The following is a 15,568-nucleotide window of genomic DNA, read 5'->3' as shown; positions in this document are numbered from 1 at the left end:
TCCTTAGTAGATTGCTGCAATGTTGAGAGTATTTCTCAGGTCCAATCTGCAATAGATATGGTTGGGGGAACTGACACATCAGTTTGAGTGGCAGCTGACTGGAATTTCTTTGCTGCTGTTGCATAGGTATAATTTGGTGTAATAAGCATAATTTGCATTTTGCCTCCTGGTAAGTGACTTACCAGAAGGCTAAGAGTCACTTTCCGCTCTACTTTGTATTTTTGTATCTTTTTCCCTGTTTTTCATTGTTCACAGGTCCTTGAATAAGAAGGGTGATGGCCTTGACAGTTTGGACGTGGTGTTTCAGCATCACATTCCATTTATGTGTGGGATTTTGACCCACAGTTTGGGCACACTGCATCCCCCTCAACAGATGGTCTGAGAATGCCCAAACTTTTAGCACTTAACATCTGATGGGATTAGGAATGTAAGGTCTTACACGGCAATTGAGATAGCTGGCTTTAACACTCGATGGTAAATTTCGTGTGCCAAATGTTAGGATGATGTTCCATGTGGGAACAAGCTGACCATCTTTTCTGATCAAAATCCACTTAGCTTGTGTGACTTTCTGTTCTTTTAACTCTTGGACCAGTTCTTCTTCTTTGATATTAATCAAATCCTACTGAGCAATTACCCGTTTAGAGGTATTTAGTGTTGCATGCGGGGTAACTTGCACAGGAATACCACCAAAGGTTGAGAGGTTCAGCAGAGTCTCTGATTGCTTAAAACTCATACTTTCTATTAGTAAATCTTTAGATCTAAGTCTTTTCACCATTTTAGTTGAACCTGATGAGCTTTCCAAGTATTTCTGTATCAGAAATGAGGAGAGCATACTCCTGCATTTGTTTGACAAAGAGTGGAAGATAAGGAAAGATGGGAATTCCTGTTGCTCTTTGTCAATTCGCAGTCTTTTCGACTGTGATGTATCATAGTCAGTGTTATTTACTTTTGAACATGATAAGTGTCGAGAATCAATTGGAGGGGAATTATCATATTCTATGTTTGCTCCTTTTAGTCCCGGAAGAGGGACTTTCTTCTGCCAGGTTACCGGCCCTGCCACGTGGAGGCAGGAGCAGTGCCACTAGTGACCAAGTGGTTGTAGTATAGTTTGTTATTAATTAATATATATATATATATTTTGGAAATAAACAAGTAATTACCTTTTATTCAGTGCGTAGGATTTCTTCTTTCCCAAATCTCCTTATACGTGAATGCAAATTGAGCATATGTAAGCTCTGATTTATGTAGTATGTATCGATAATTACTTTGACTAAGTATTTTCTTCGACCTACTAGAACCTTTGTCACTCAGCCACATCATAGGTAATGATGCAAACCTCTCTAAATTTTTTCCTATCTTAAACAAATTACAATGTATGATCGATTATAATTGCTAGCAGAGTAGTTATCCCATGTAACCTCTCATACTTTGGTAGGTGCAATATGGCCTAAGTAGCCCTTGTACCAGAAACAACCATAACAACAACCATATATGATTCCTTGCTTCTATGAGATTATAAAAAGAGATGCATCAGAGTAAACAAAAGCTTAGATATTGTTGTGTGAAATGGTGAACCACATGGATAGCTGTATCAACAAAGGGCAGGTAGTTGAATAGTCAAGGTACATTTCATTCAGGGCATGTTACAATTCTTGATATTCCTATATTACTGGCTTTCAAAAAATGCAGGAGTTACAAAATAAGGACTCTTTCAAAGCTACAACTAACCAAAACAGTGTTGATTATTTTTTATTGTGTTTAGCTGCATAGCAACAGCAGAAAAAGAGATAGTGTGAAGGGTAGTGTCCATGTTCATTGAAAACTAATCTCTGCCTTCATCCATTCCTCTATCCATAGCAGTAAATTACTCCTATGTGGAAGAGTGTCAAAAGCTTTTCAGAAATATAAGTACAATTGACCTTTGAACAACACGGGTTTGAACTGCGCGGGTACACTTATACCTGGATTTTTTTCAATAAATATATTGGAAAATTTTTTTTTGAGATTTGCGACAATTTGAAAAAACTCGCAGACGAACCGCATAGCCTATATATATATATACAAAGATATATATCTTTGTATATAATAGCTTAATTTTTGATGTTTGCACATGAGGCAATGTATGCATAAACTCGAGAGAAGAAAAAAGCAAAAAGTATAAGAAATCGTATTAAGTAAATAGTATGAGATGAATTAACAACCTAATAATTGTATCCCATTTTAAAAACGGGTAGCCTATGGTTAGTCTATTATAAAAAGTTAAAATTTATCAAAACTTCCACACACAAACACTTACAGACCGCACGTGGTGCCATTCACAGTCGAGAGAAATGTAAACAAAAGTAAAGATGCAGTATTAAATCATAACTGCATAAAATTAACTGTAGTACATACTGTACTACTGTAATGTCTGCACGGGTAGCACAGTGGTAGCATCACTGTCCTACTCACACCGAGTGGAAAAGGCCTGGGTTCGAATCTCATCGATGGGTGGGCTTTTTTCACTCTGTGGCTGAGTTAGTCGGTCTCAGGTGTAGATAGCAAGGTCCCCCCCCCCAGAAACTGTTTTTTTTTTTGTCCAGCAAACAGGCAAATCGACTAGAGAACACACGCAATTTACAGACAAATAAATATATGGGTAGATGTAATCATTTTACAGGGGACCCTGATATAATTTTTTGTACTACTGTAATAATTTCGTAGCCACCTCCTGTTGCTATTGCGGTGAGCTCAAGTGTTGCGAGTATCCGCTTAAAACGCCGTGTGACGCTAATTATCTCTGCATGAGCAGTTCATCTTTCCAATAAATTGCATATTGCAGTAAAAATTGATCTCTCAAAAAATACACGGTTCTTGCATATTTTTCATCGTGTTTAGTGCAATACCGGAAACCTTGAATAACACCATGGGACCCATATGAAGTGCCACTAGTGATGCTGGAAGTGCTCCCAAGAAGCAGAGAAAAATCATGGCATTACAAGAAAAAGTTGAATTGCTTGATACGTACCATAGATTGAGGTCTGCAGCTGCAGTTGCCCGCCATTTCAAGATAAATGAATCCAGTGTAAGGACCATTGTAAAAAAAGAAAATGAAATTCTTGAAGCAGTCGCTGCAGCTACACCAGCAGGTGCAAAAACCTTGCACTTTTTTCGAAATACCTTTTTATCTCGTATTTAAAATGCAGCTTTTATGTGGGTGCAAGATTGCTATAAGCAAAGCATACCTATAGATTCTAATATGATTTGAGAAAAAGCGAAGTAATTATATGACAACTTAAAGCAAAAGGAAGGTGAAAGTTCTAAAGCTGGAGAATTTAATGCCAGCAAAGGATAGTTTGATAATTTTAGAAATAGGTTTGGCTTAAAAAATGTCAAGATAACAGGAGAAGCAGCTTCTGCCAACCAAGAGGCAGCAGACGAGTTCCCAGACCCCATTAAGAAAATCATTTAGGAGAAAGGATATCTGCCTGAACAGGTTTTTAATACAGACAAAAGTGCCCCATTCTGGAAAAAAATGCCACAAAGGACATTTATTAGTAGGGAAGAGAAGCAAGCACCAGGATTTAAGGCATGAAGAGATAGGCTAACTCTGCTGTTTTGTGCAAATTTAGTTGGGTTTATGATCAGGACTGCCCTTATCTATAAAGCTGCTTGAAGGGAAAAGATAAACACCAGCTGTCAGTCTTTTGGTTGAACAACAAGAAGGCCTAGACAAAGAGAACCATTTTTCTGGATTGGTTCCATCAATGCATTGTCCCAGAAGTCAGGAAGTACCTTGCAAGTAAAGGACTGCCTTTTATAGTTCTTTTGATATTGGAAAATGCCCCTGGCCACCCAGAACCCCATGAGTTCAACACCGAAGGCATTTGAAGTAGTCTACTTGCCCCCAAACACAACGTCTCTAATTCAGCCTCTAGATCAGGGGGTCATAAGGACCTTTAAGGCTCATTACACACGGTACTCCATGGAAAGGATTGTCAACGCTATGGATGAGAACCCTGATAGAGAGAACATCATTAAAGTCTGGAAGGATTACACCATTGAAGATGCCATCATTGTTATAGAAAAAAACCGTGAAAGCCATCAAGCCTGAAACAATAAATTCCTGCTGGAGAAAACAAACTGTGTCCAGATGTTGTGTATGACTTCACAGGATTTACGACAGAGCCAATCGAGGAAATCATGAAAGAGATTGTGGATATGGAAAAAAAGGTGGGGGGTAAAGGGTTTCAAGATATGGATCTTGGAGAAATTCAAGAGCTAATAGACACCACACTAGAGGAATTAACAGAAGACGACTTGATGGAGATGAGTGCTTCCGAACCAGTGCCGACGATGAGGAAGAAGCCATGATGATGAGGAAGAAGTGCCAAAAAACAAATTGACATTAGACAATCTGGCAGAAGGGTTCCGATTATTCAAGACTGCTTTTGACTTCTTTTACGACATGGACCCTTCTATGATATGGGCACTGAAACTAGAGCAAATGGTGGAAGGATTGGTACCATATAGAAACTTTTTAGAGAAATGAAAAAGCAAAAAAGTCAGACAGAAATTATGATGTATTTCTGTGAAGTTACACTGAGTGTGCCTGCTTCTCCTTCCACCTCTTCCGCTTTTGCCACCCCTGAGACAGCAAGACCAACCCCTCCTCTTCCTCCTCCTCAACGTGAAGACGACGAGGATGAAAACCTTTATGGTGATCCACTTCCACTTAATGAATAGTAAATAATCATCATGCCATACAGTTAATAAACTTATCTGCTGTGTATGTGTGTGAGTGTCTTTGTGTGAAAATCTAATAAATGTACGGCAAGAATGTATGAGACGTTTTTGTATCAGAGCGTATAGGCTAGGCTACCATAAAGCAATCATATTGCTGCTTCTTCATTATCAATTCATGAATCGTTATACCTGTAAATAAATATGAATTTCTTTTTCACATTAACTTTTCATTTTTGATGTCTAGTGTTAGTAATACGTATAATCTACAGTGTTTTGTATCATATAAGACAATATTGATGTAGGTACTGACAGACAGATTATTCATCTTGTAAACAGATGACGTAAACTTACTGTATCGATAAATATAGTACAGTAAGGTACTGTAAATGTATTTTCTCTTCCTTATGATTTTTTTAATAACATTTTCTTTTCTCTAGCTTATTTTATTGTAAGAATACAGTATATAATGTGTTAAATGTGTTAATCAACTGTTTATGTTATCGGTAAGGCTTCCGGTCAACAGTAGGCTATTAGTAGTTAAGTTTTTGGAGAGTCAAAAGTTATATGCGGATTTTCAAATGTGCGGGGGAGTCACCCGCCCAACCCTTGTGTTGTTCAAGGGTCAACTGTATACGATTTCAACATTATTTTTTTGCATCCAGTTCCTCTGTTACTGCATCATAGTATCCAATCAAATTGATCAAGGAAGATTGTCCTTGACAAATCCATGCTGTGACTATAGTATAACTTCACTCCTGTCTAGATGGCCCTGTATTACTTTATTAGCCGCCTCCGTAGCCAGGTGGGAAGGAGCAGCAGTGCGTAGCATACGCTTCTTGATCAGACCGGGGTTCGAGCCCATCACCACCAAATATGGAGTATGCGGAAAGGTCAGGGAATGACCACCGCATATTCACGGAGCAATATGGCCTTAGTTGCTAATGCTTCTTAAAACCAAACAACAACAACATTACTTTATTAACCAGTGACTCCATTATTTTCCAAGAAACAGAAGTTAAGCTAACAGACTTGTAATTACTCAGGTTTCCCATTGATTCCCCTTTGTGAATTGGGAAAACAATCACACATCTCCAATCCACAATTTGGACTTCCCCTAAATCCAGAGTTGCTCTCATAATTATGGCTAAGGGTTTCTTACTTCTTTTTGCTGTCTCCCTTAATATAATTAGATAAATCCTGTTATCTGTTCACTTTGTTAGCAACCTGAGCAGGATCATCAGTAGTTAAACCATTCATATTTAGGAGACCAATGTGAGATATCTCTTCCTTCTAGTTAAACACCTAAAAGGATGAAAATAAAAAGTAAAGAAGGCATGGCTTTTCTTTCCATTCTTTGCCAGAGACTTCTCTTAATTTGCCTTAACTTGCCTAACTTCCTTTTTGACTTGATTACAGACTAATTTTTATCTGCAGGCTTCTGTATCACATAATTTATAATCATCCCACATATTTTCTTCTCTGCAACAGTATCTTTTAGTTGATAGGAAAAGGCTAGTAGTTTCTAGCCTGTGAAAATGGATGAATATTTTGTTGACATTTACTACCATCTAAAAAAAGTGCTAAAAGGAAAGCTAGATTTAAACAATTTTAACATCTCTGAGATTAGTATTAGTACTGGCCATATAGTGCAAGGAAGCCTATGACTTATGCTGCATCAGCCACAAAAAACAAAACAAAAACCGAATAAAATAATAAGAAGAAAATTAAAAAAAAAAAAAAAAATCGACAACCTCCTCCCATAGGTAATTATTCAACCGATCTTTGAACTTCTACAAACTGTCAGTCTCTACCACCCATGTAGGTAACTCATTCCAGTAATTTATAACTCACTGGCTAAAACAAAACTTCCTGCAGTCCAGTATAGAACTAGGGGCCATAAATTCAAGTTTATGCCCCCTAGTTCTAGAATCATAACCATGAAAATTTTGTCCTTATTCATTTTTACTTATGACTCTGGGGCCATAAATTCAAGTTTATGCCCCCTAGTTCTAGAATCATAACCACGAGAATTTCGTCCTTATTCATTTTTACTTATGACTCTGAGAACCTTAAAGACCTCAATTAAGTCTCCTCTAAGGTGCTTAGTTTCCAAGCTCTGCAACCCACATATTCGAAGCCTTTCCTCATACAGATGTCCTTTTGCTGATCTCACCAGGTGAGTTACCTGTCTTTGGACCCTTTCAAGAAGCAAAATGTCTTTCTTTAGGTGTGATCTCCGTACTTGAACACAGTATACCCCAAAGACCTAGGAGTAATTGTGCAGTCAAATATGAAGTTCTCTTTGCAGTACTGACAGGCTGCCAGAACAGTTCATAGAGTTTTGTCAGTGATATACAGGAATTTTTCCTGCAGTAATAAGGAGGTGATTATCCCATTGTGTAAAACACTGATCAGGCCACATCTTGAGTACTGTATACATGTCTGGAAGCCTCATTTATAGAAGGACATGGATCTGTTAGAACGAGATCAGAGAAGAGCAACAAGATTGGTGAGCAGAATAAAAGGGTACTCCAACTAGAAAATTTTACAAATTGCAGCATCTCAAGACTAGACACCTGCGAGGAGATATGGCTGAGGTGTTTAAGGCCTTGAACGGATGGAATAAACTTGATGCTGATGTAATCCTTCCTCTTGCTCAGACTACACACATGATGAGGTAAATAAATTCAAATTGAAGAAGGTTAGCTGTAGGTTGGATGTGCAGAAATTGCCTTCAGCCAGTAGGTGGTTGATTGTTGGAACAAATTTCTATCTGGTGTTGCAGAGGTAGATAGTTTGAATAAATTCAAGGAAGAATTAGATAAATTATAGGGGATGGTCAGGTTAAATGGAAAGTGTTGGCTTTTTTTTTTTTTTTTTTTTGTTGATGCTGTATAAGCTTGCATCATTTGTCACTGCTACTACTACCACTACTAATAATGGTACCAGTATTTGCCATGGGAAGGAATCCCCCCCCATCAGGAAGAAATAATATAGTAATAATAATATTTCAATACATAAATTGACTTCATTTTTTGCCTTGAAAATTCATGCTTAATCATATATTCACCACATAAGTAATTTTTTTTAAGAGTCATCTGTTATATTGTTTAATGATGTATTACACTAGAATCTGCATTGAGGGTCACTATCAACTTTTTAATTCAATTATTTCTACCCTTTCTTTTAAAATCTTACATTGGCAAAATTTCATTATACTGCACAGTAAACTGTAAAGAAAGCAATAACTCCCTTGCATAGAAGGTCATGAGCCCAAAACCTGGTGCCAACATGCAGATGCATAACTAAGGTATGGCAAACATGGTCTCTCCACAGGTGTTGATTCATCATAGACACTGAATGGAGATAAAATCTTATGTAGAATAACTGAATTTGTAATTTATTTGAAAAATATGAAAGTTGTTATAAGAGCCTCTCCTTTTTTATAAAATTACCATGTCATGGTTGATAATTTAATAATTAATTTTTATAGTTTGATTATTATTTAATTAATTCTATAATTAATTTAAAATCACTATTATAGCTATATTAATTTAAAATAATATAGCTATAATATAATTATTTTGCTGAAATTAAAAGCACATTTTTGTTTTTTGGCCATATGTGTCAACATCCCTAGTTATGCTTCTGACAACATACCATTTCTCTTATTGATGCTGCATGTGTACACTGGAGACTTTGATTATGTGACCAAGGCATTCCTTTTTGCCTGCTTAGTACTGTATTGCAAATTGGCTTCTCTCTAACCCAGTACTTTAATAGGGAAGTAGATATGCTATATGAAATTGATAATATGAAAAGTTTACTTTTTGAGTTCTCAAAAAGTAAATAAAAAGCATATCTCCCAATGAAGTTTTGGTCTCTTGATGAAGATGAACAAATTCTTAGATTTTAAAAGTTCATTAGCAATGCATATTTGTGTAAAAATGTATGTGAAGTAAATTATAAATATATAGGTTTTTAAAATGCACAATGAACGTTTCATTTTCTCTCTCCTTTACATGCTGTGCATATGTAAAAGAGAAAGAATGAAAAGTTCATTGTGCATTTAAAAATCTATCCCACCAAATGCCAAGTTCTTAGATAAACATGCTGCTAACTAAACCCTGTTTCATTTTGTAAAGTGTCATTTTCATTCATTAAAAACCAGGCAAACATTTAAAAAACAACCATATATATTTTCCCAAAAATTCTCATTTAACACACTTTTCCTTTTTTAAAACACATTTGAAAACTTTATAATGACTTTCTCTAAGTAAACACACAATGTAAACCCAATGCTTTTCATTCATATCAGTAAGGAAAATTTCTCTTCTGCGTGCATCTTATAAAACTATTCCAATAGGTATATCAACTTAAATTTGACATGAATTCCCATCAGTGCAAATTCCTTTACTTTTTACAAGGAAGTATCTCACATACAGTGAACAATGAAAGTAATTAAAAAGGCTTTGCCTTTTCTCTTCTTACGAACGTATTGTCCATTATGAGTGAACTCAGTTGCACATCATTGTGTATATGAGTGTAGCCTTATTAATATAATAATGGCTTGTATATTCATTGCAAAATAAAAGTATTTATCTTCTTTTTTAGACTGGATTCTTCTTATTTTACCAACTTAGACAATTTAAGTTTAAAAAGCATGAAATATACAGTATACATACACATATAATACAAATTTTAAAACACTATATCCAAGTAAGCAGCATCATAGCTTGCTACTCACTGAGCTACACTTTCTATAATAGCTTTTCTTCATCTCTAATATGTAAAAATGCTTGTGTTTGTTTTGTTTTTTATTTGGTTTTTAGGAGCATTAGCAACTAAGGCCATATTGCTCCGGGGATATGCGGTGGTCATTCCCTAACCTTTTCGCATCCTCCGTATTTGGTGGTCACGGGCTCGAACCCCGGTCTAATCAAGAAGTGTGTGCTATGCACTGCTGCTCATGCCCACCTGGCTACGGAGGTGCCTATGTAAAAATGCATCACTTCTATGTGTATCATGTGACTTAACACTCACCATATATTGACAAGGGAAACAAAGTTCATGCCATGCACTGTATTCTTGTAATTCTTGCTTTGGTTTGTGTGTAGTATGGAAATTATTGCAAGCTTTCAATTTTGTGTTTTCTGAACTAGGAATACCACATAGTATGCCTATAAATTTCCTTTTTTCTTTCTACTTGAAATTAATTCAATAACATTAAATTCAATTGACATTTATCTATTTCAGTTATATTTTTACTTAGCATAGACAAACAATAACATGTAACACACTAAACAAGGTTTCCATGATTTCAAACATTGGCTTGAAATAAATGATTACTTCATAAGCTTTTGAAAAGGTAAGGATCATAAATTCTCCATGTACTTCCCCTGCTAAAAGGAAAATTTTTGCTACACTTTGACTTATGAGTTTTTGCTATTTTAGGGAAAAATGTGCTGGTGTTTCATCAGTAGCCCAGTTGGCAAGTGGTGGACTGTATTTGTAAATACCGGTAGGTGAAATCCATGGGTTGGTGGTTCAAATCCACCTCAAACAGAAAGTTTAGTTTTTCATTAACTGTTGGCTTGTGAAGTCATAGTACCTGTATGTATACCACTCATTAAAGATCATTTATTTATTTATTTAAAATACATTAGGTGATATGGCATACTAGATAGAGCACTTCAAATCCACTTTTGTGCTTAGTATTTTCTTTGGAATATATAACTGATCATGTCTCTTTTCTCTTTTATTAATTACTGCTTGAAAAAATCAGTTGGCTAGCCAAGTTGGGTATCCACAAAATTCTTCAAAAGAAAAATCTTTCAAAAATGCAATATTTGGTAAGGACTTCAATAGGTACACTTGCATAAGTTTGTACAAAATAGTACTGCCATTAGAAGAAATGTATTTATCACTAAGCACAAATAGCATATGCTCTAATAGTCCAGAATCAAGTAGGGCCTGAAAATCTAAATTGAAAATATTCTTTAAATTATAAATAGCAAATGCTGTTTTGTTCTTTCCTGTATTATGAAAATTTAAGACTATTGCACTTACTGTTCAATTTAAATCTTTCTGGCCAAAATGGCATTTGATATTTTATAATTTTGATGCTTTCACTTTAATTACATGGAAGCTCACATCAAATAACTTCACTAGTTAGAAATTCCATGTTTTGTTGTGGCATTTGTAATAAAAGATCAGTAAGTCCTGAAGCAGGCTGTCATGACAGTGTTTCGTCTTTAAAATAAATGGAAAATTAACTTTTTGGAAGTGGTATTAGTTTAAAGGTAGTTCAATACCAAAGTTCCAGTAAATTTCATTCTGCTGTGAGCATTAAGACCATTGCATTTGAAATGCAGTGTAAATCTTATTGGCCTAGAAAAAACACAAAAGACAATTTGCAATTTTAAAAATGTTCTTCACATCTACTCATGTGAACATTTCTAAGCATGAGTGTGAAAAAACTCTTCTTAATACTGTATGTAAATAATAAAAATATTTTATTTATTTATTACTTATTTATTGTTATTATTATTAGTTATTTATTTTATTATTAATTAAAATTATGTATTCTTTTTACCTTTATTTGTATGCATATACGAACGTTTTTAAGAGTGAGCCAATGTATCTCTTTCTATAATGCTGCATGTAAATAGTAACCACTATTTAAAAATACTGATTTTACTAATTCATATTTGATTCAGTCATTATAAATTATAATTATAAATATGTCAGTACTAATGATAGCATAGTAGCAGAATTTGAGGTTAAGTGACAGTAACCTTATAGTGTACAGCAGATACAAACGTGTGTTGCAATTTGGAAATGTACTGGATGAAAATTGCATGTTATCAGTATCATTGTATAGTGTGCTTTGGTCACCATGTAATGAGCAGATACTTTCAGAGCTCACTTTGGCACCTTTCCTATTTGTGGAATAAAAACCCTCATGGTAAAACACATTAAAATGTGTTAAGCTATCATAACAAATTACATATCCTGGTTTGTGGGATGAAAGCCCAAGGCTAACCCAAATTCTCAGATTACTGATATCCTAGGTTATTGGGTGAAAAATGGAGAGCCAATCCATTCACTCAGAATGCAAATTCAAATCAGAAAGGCAAATGAAGGCTGCATATAAAATCTGCCATTCACTGATGCAGCAGTCACCATCTTTAGGGCCAGTCTGAAGAGTGGCATAGTCAACTACATACATGTATAACCAAAGAAAGATATTATATCCTTTGTAGTATTTGAGAATGTGAAGGCACAGTACCTCCTTAATAATCAGAGACCTAGGCATGCTTCCTTTTTTTTACTTGTTATATGTAAATGGGTTAAGAATGAGCCATTGGGGGAGGCAGGGAGAGAGAGAGAGAATAAAGGTGGGTTTTGGTGACATTACTTTTTCATTGATTGCAAATATGTTGAATGATTGTTTAAAAAATGTTGCTTATTGTGACTTAAAGAGTTGAATTTTTAACTTAGAGAGCTTGGATTTTATTGTTAGCCATTTAAAAGTTCAGTTTTTCTAAGAATTGCATTTGTAGAATATAATATAGGCTTGTATTTCAATTAAATGAATTGCAAAGAATGATTATAAGAATTTTCCGCAACTGTCAAGTGTCCAAATTATACTAAAGTAGAATGTAGGTGTTAAGTTGCTGTTTTCTAAAACATCATCACTGGATTACACATCATGGTTTTTGACATTCTTTATTGTGTTTGTAAATCGATATTTTGTACAATTATCTTCATATTTGCTTTTCTTTATACTTAATCTCTTGAGAACATCCTGATCATTTGACTTTGTACTTAACATTGAAGAAACATTACTTATGGTTTTCGCATCCTCCGTATTTGGTGGTCACGGGTGTAAAACAGTTCAAATAAAATATAATACAATGTTTAATTTTTTTTCATTAATTGGAAACACATATCCTTCCTTACCATCTGATTACAGAGTTTAATTTTTTTGTGTGTGCTTTCTGTGATTCAATACATTTACAAACTCTTCACTTGTGATGAGTTTGAAGTCTCAATCATGTACTACTATTAATCATGTATTACAATCATGTAATCATGTCTCAATCATGTATGCAATATATATGTGATATATTTGGATATATGCTACATTAAAGGTATGTATCCAAAGGTATATACAGATATTCTTGTACTCATATATCAATGTATAAAGCCCTATTTAACCCTATACCAGGCATGGGGTCTAAGTGACCCCAGGGATTTTTTTTCAGGATGAAAAAGAATTATAAGAAGGAATGTAATAGTGAGTAAAATTTATTTATTTTACTTTAAAGAACCATTTGTTTTGCTTATTCCTTCTAATAATTGGCTGCATTGTTCTATTAGAAATATTTGCACCTGGTTAACAGTTAGGAAGTATAATTTCTAGATTTGCCTCTCCATAAAATCTTCAAACTGTAGCTGATTACTTTTTTTATATAAGCTACTTAGAAACAAATTGTTATCACAAAATTCCAAACTGACTGTTTTAAGGTAGCATGTACATAAACACTTTGGCATGGTGCCGTGTAAATCCAATTTCACAGGAAAGTATAGGTGCTTACATAATATTGTATGTATACCAGAGTAACATGCAGTGGTATGCAAGAGAGTTACACACCTCAAAGGCAGATATTGTTCTTCCATAGTAATTATACAATTCTTCTGGCCCTAGCCAAGGACAGACAGTTCAAGAACTTTACTACATTTTCCTAATAAACCGTAATTTTAATATCTTTCTGTTGGTGAATATTTTTAAGATTTAAGATATTCAACTAAGTTCAATAGCAAAGCTTAATTTCAACTACTAGAAACAATCGATAATCGGTGAGATAGGCTTCATGTGAAATTAGACCTTCAGTGACATCTGTACACCAATAATGCCTCAAATATCATCTATGAATAGAAGGATTACATTAGGATGATATACTATGAAATATCGGTGTAAATACACCATAGTGAACTCATAATGAAAAACTACATGAGTAGTGTAAATGCATCAATTTGATTGTATCTGATATTGTGAGTACCTTCACAATGAGTTACCATGTATTGTAATATTTCAAATAAGCAACGCTTCACTAATAGAGAAGACTATTGTTACTTATTCTCGGTACTGAAACGGTACTGTCTGGGTGGGCACCACCACCCAGACAGTACCGTTTCAAGGCTTGTTGGCCTATCGTCAGTGGGTGGGTGGGCAGGTACTCTGGTGTTGCAATCATGCTAACCCAGTTGTGAAGTTGTTTCCACAATATGCGAGATGACATAATTGCAACACCAGAGTACCTGCCCACCCATCGACAATAGGCCAACTAGCCTTGAAACGGTGCCGTCTGGGTGGTGCCCACTGAGAATAAGTAACAATAGTCTTCTCTATTAGTTTGTTTGTTTGTTATTAGGTTTTTAGAAGCATTAGCAGCTAAGGCCATATTGCTCCGGGGATATGCGGTGGTCATTCCCTGACCTTTCCGCATCCTCCGTATTTGGTGGTCACGGGCTCGAACCCCGGTCTAATCAAGAAGCGTGTTCTCTATTAGTGAAGCGTTACTTATTTGAGGTAGTGCATGGTAACTCATGAAGATAGTCACAATATGAGATGCAATCAAATCGATGCCTTTACACTACTTATGTAGTTTTTTATTATGAGTTCACTATGGTGTATTTACACTGATATTTTATAGTGTATTTTAAACTCATAATATAGAGAATTTATATTTTATGAGAATTTATATTTTATTTTAGTATTAGGATGATATGAATTGGTGGCATTCAGTTTTGTGAATGGTTTGTCAAAGCAAACCTGCAGATGATATCACATTTAGTGATAGATACACAAACTTCCAGAACACTGTGTACTAAGTGTGGATGGCGCCTTCGTAGCCAGGTGGGAAGGAGCAGCAGTGCGTAGCACACGCTTCTTGATTAGACCGGGGTTCGAACCCGTCACCACCAAATACGGAAGATGCAGAAAGGTCAAGGAATGACCACCGCATATCCCGGAGCAATATGGCCTTAGTTGCTAATGCTCCTAAAAACCAACTAACAAACAACAAACTAAGTGTGGAATAGTTCTTATACCACTGTTCATGGTCATTGTTAAACATGCCAAAAAAAGTATCTGCCATTCATCATTAGTGGAAACTTATTTTTTCAGATTAGTATTGCATATTGCTTCTAATATGTTATACTGTGGGATCACCTTGCGTCTGTTATGTTCAATGACCACACACCTGAAGATTTTAAAGAAAATGCTTGTGCTGTTCAGTCAAGAATAATACTTTGGCATGCGCAATTCATTTTGAACCATTATATCAACAGATGCAAAATACAGGTAGATTATTACTTGAATCATTTACTTTAATTCACAAATTACAATAATTACTGCAGCCACTAATTATAATATCTCATTCAAATATTATTTCTTCAAATTTAGTTAAAGATATATTTTCTTATAAGACTCTATATGTATACATAAATGTAACTCTCATGAATTTGATAAGTCTTTGAAACTAATGCTACTCATATTCATTATTCCTCCTTCTATTGAACTATTGTTATTAAAATACATTGTGAATTAGTCAGAAGGTGACTTTCTACTTTTTAAGATTTTTCATAGCTTTATTTCACTAAGCACCATGCTGTTTTGAAATTGGTCTTTTTTTTATTATTCAAAAATGACAATTCTAATTGAACTACAGTGGCTGACAAAATATTTTTAATTGTAAGTCAGGTCAATATGTGGTTTCTGGAATGCATATTTTGTTAATTTCATTCAAAAGTTTGAATGAAAATGAAAAATTGA

The 15,568-nt window shown here is 34.9% G+C and overlaps 1 protein-coding gene across 1 annotated transcript in view; it reads left to right on the top strand.

Annotated features, from left to right (window-relative positions):
* Positions 1–15,568, top strand: part of LOC150079255 (calmodulin-binding transcription activator 1-like) — a 927,385-nt gene that overhangs the window by 533,872 nt on the left and 377,945 nt on the right. The gene's annotated exons all lie outside the window — the stretch shown is intronic.

This window comes from Mastigoproctus giganteus, chromosome 10 (genome assembly GCF_048544385.1).
Source record: "Mastigoproctus giganteus isolate SK-2022 chromosome 10, ASM4854438v1, whole genome shotgun sequence".
Taxonomy (NCBI): Eukaryota; Metazoa; Arthropoda; class Arachnida; order Uropygi; family Thelyphonidae; genus Mastigoproctus; species Mastigoproctus giganteus.
This window is presented reverse-complemented; position numbering and strand designations above follow the sequence as displayed.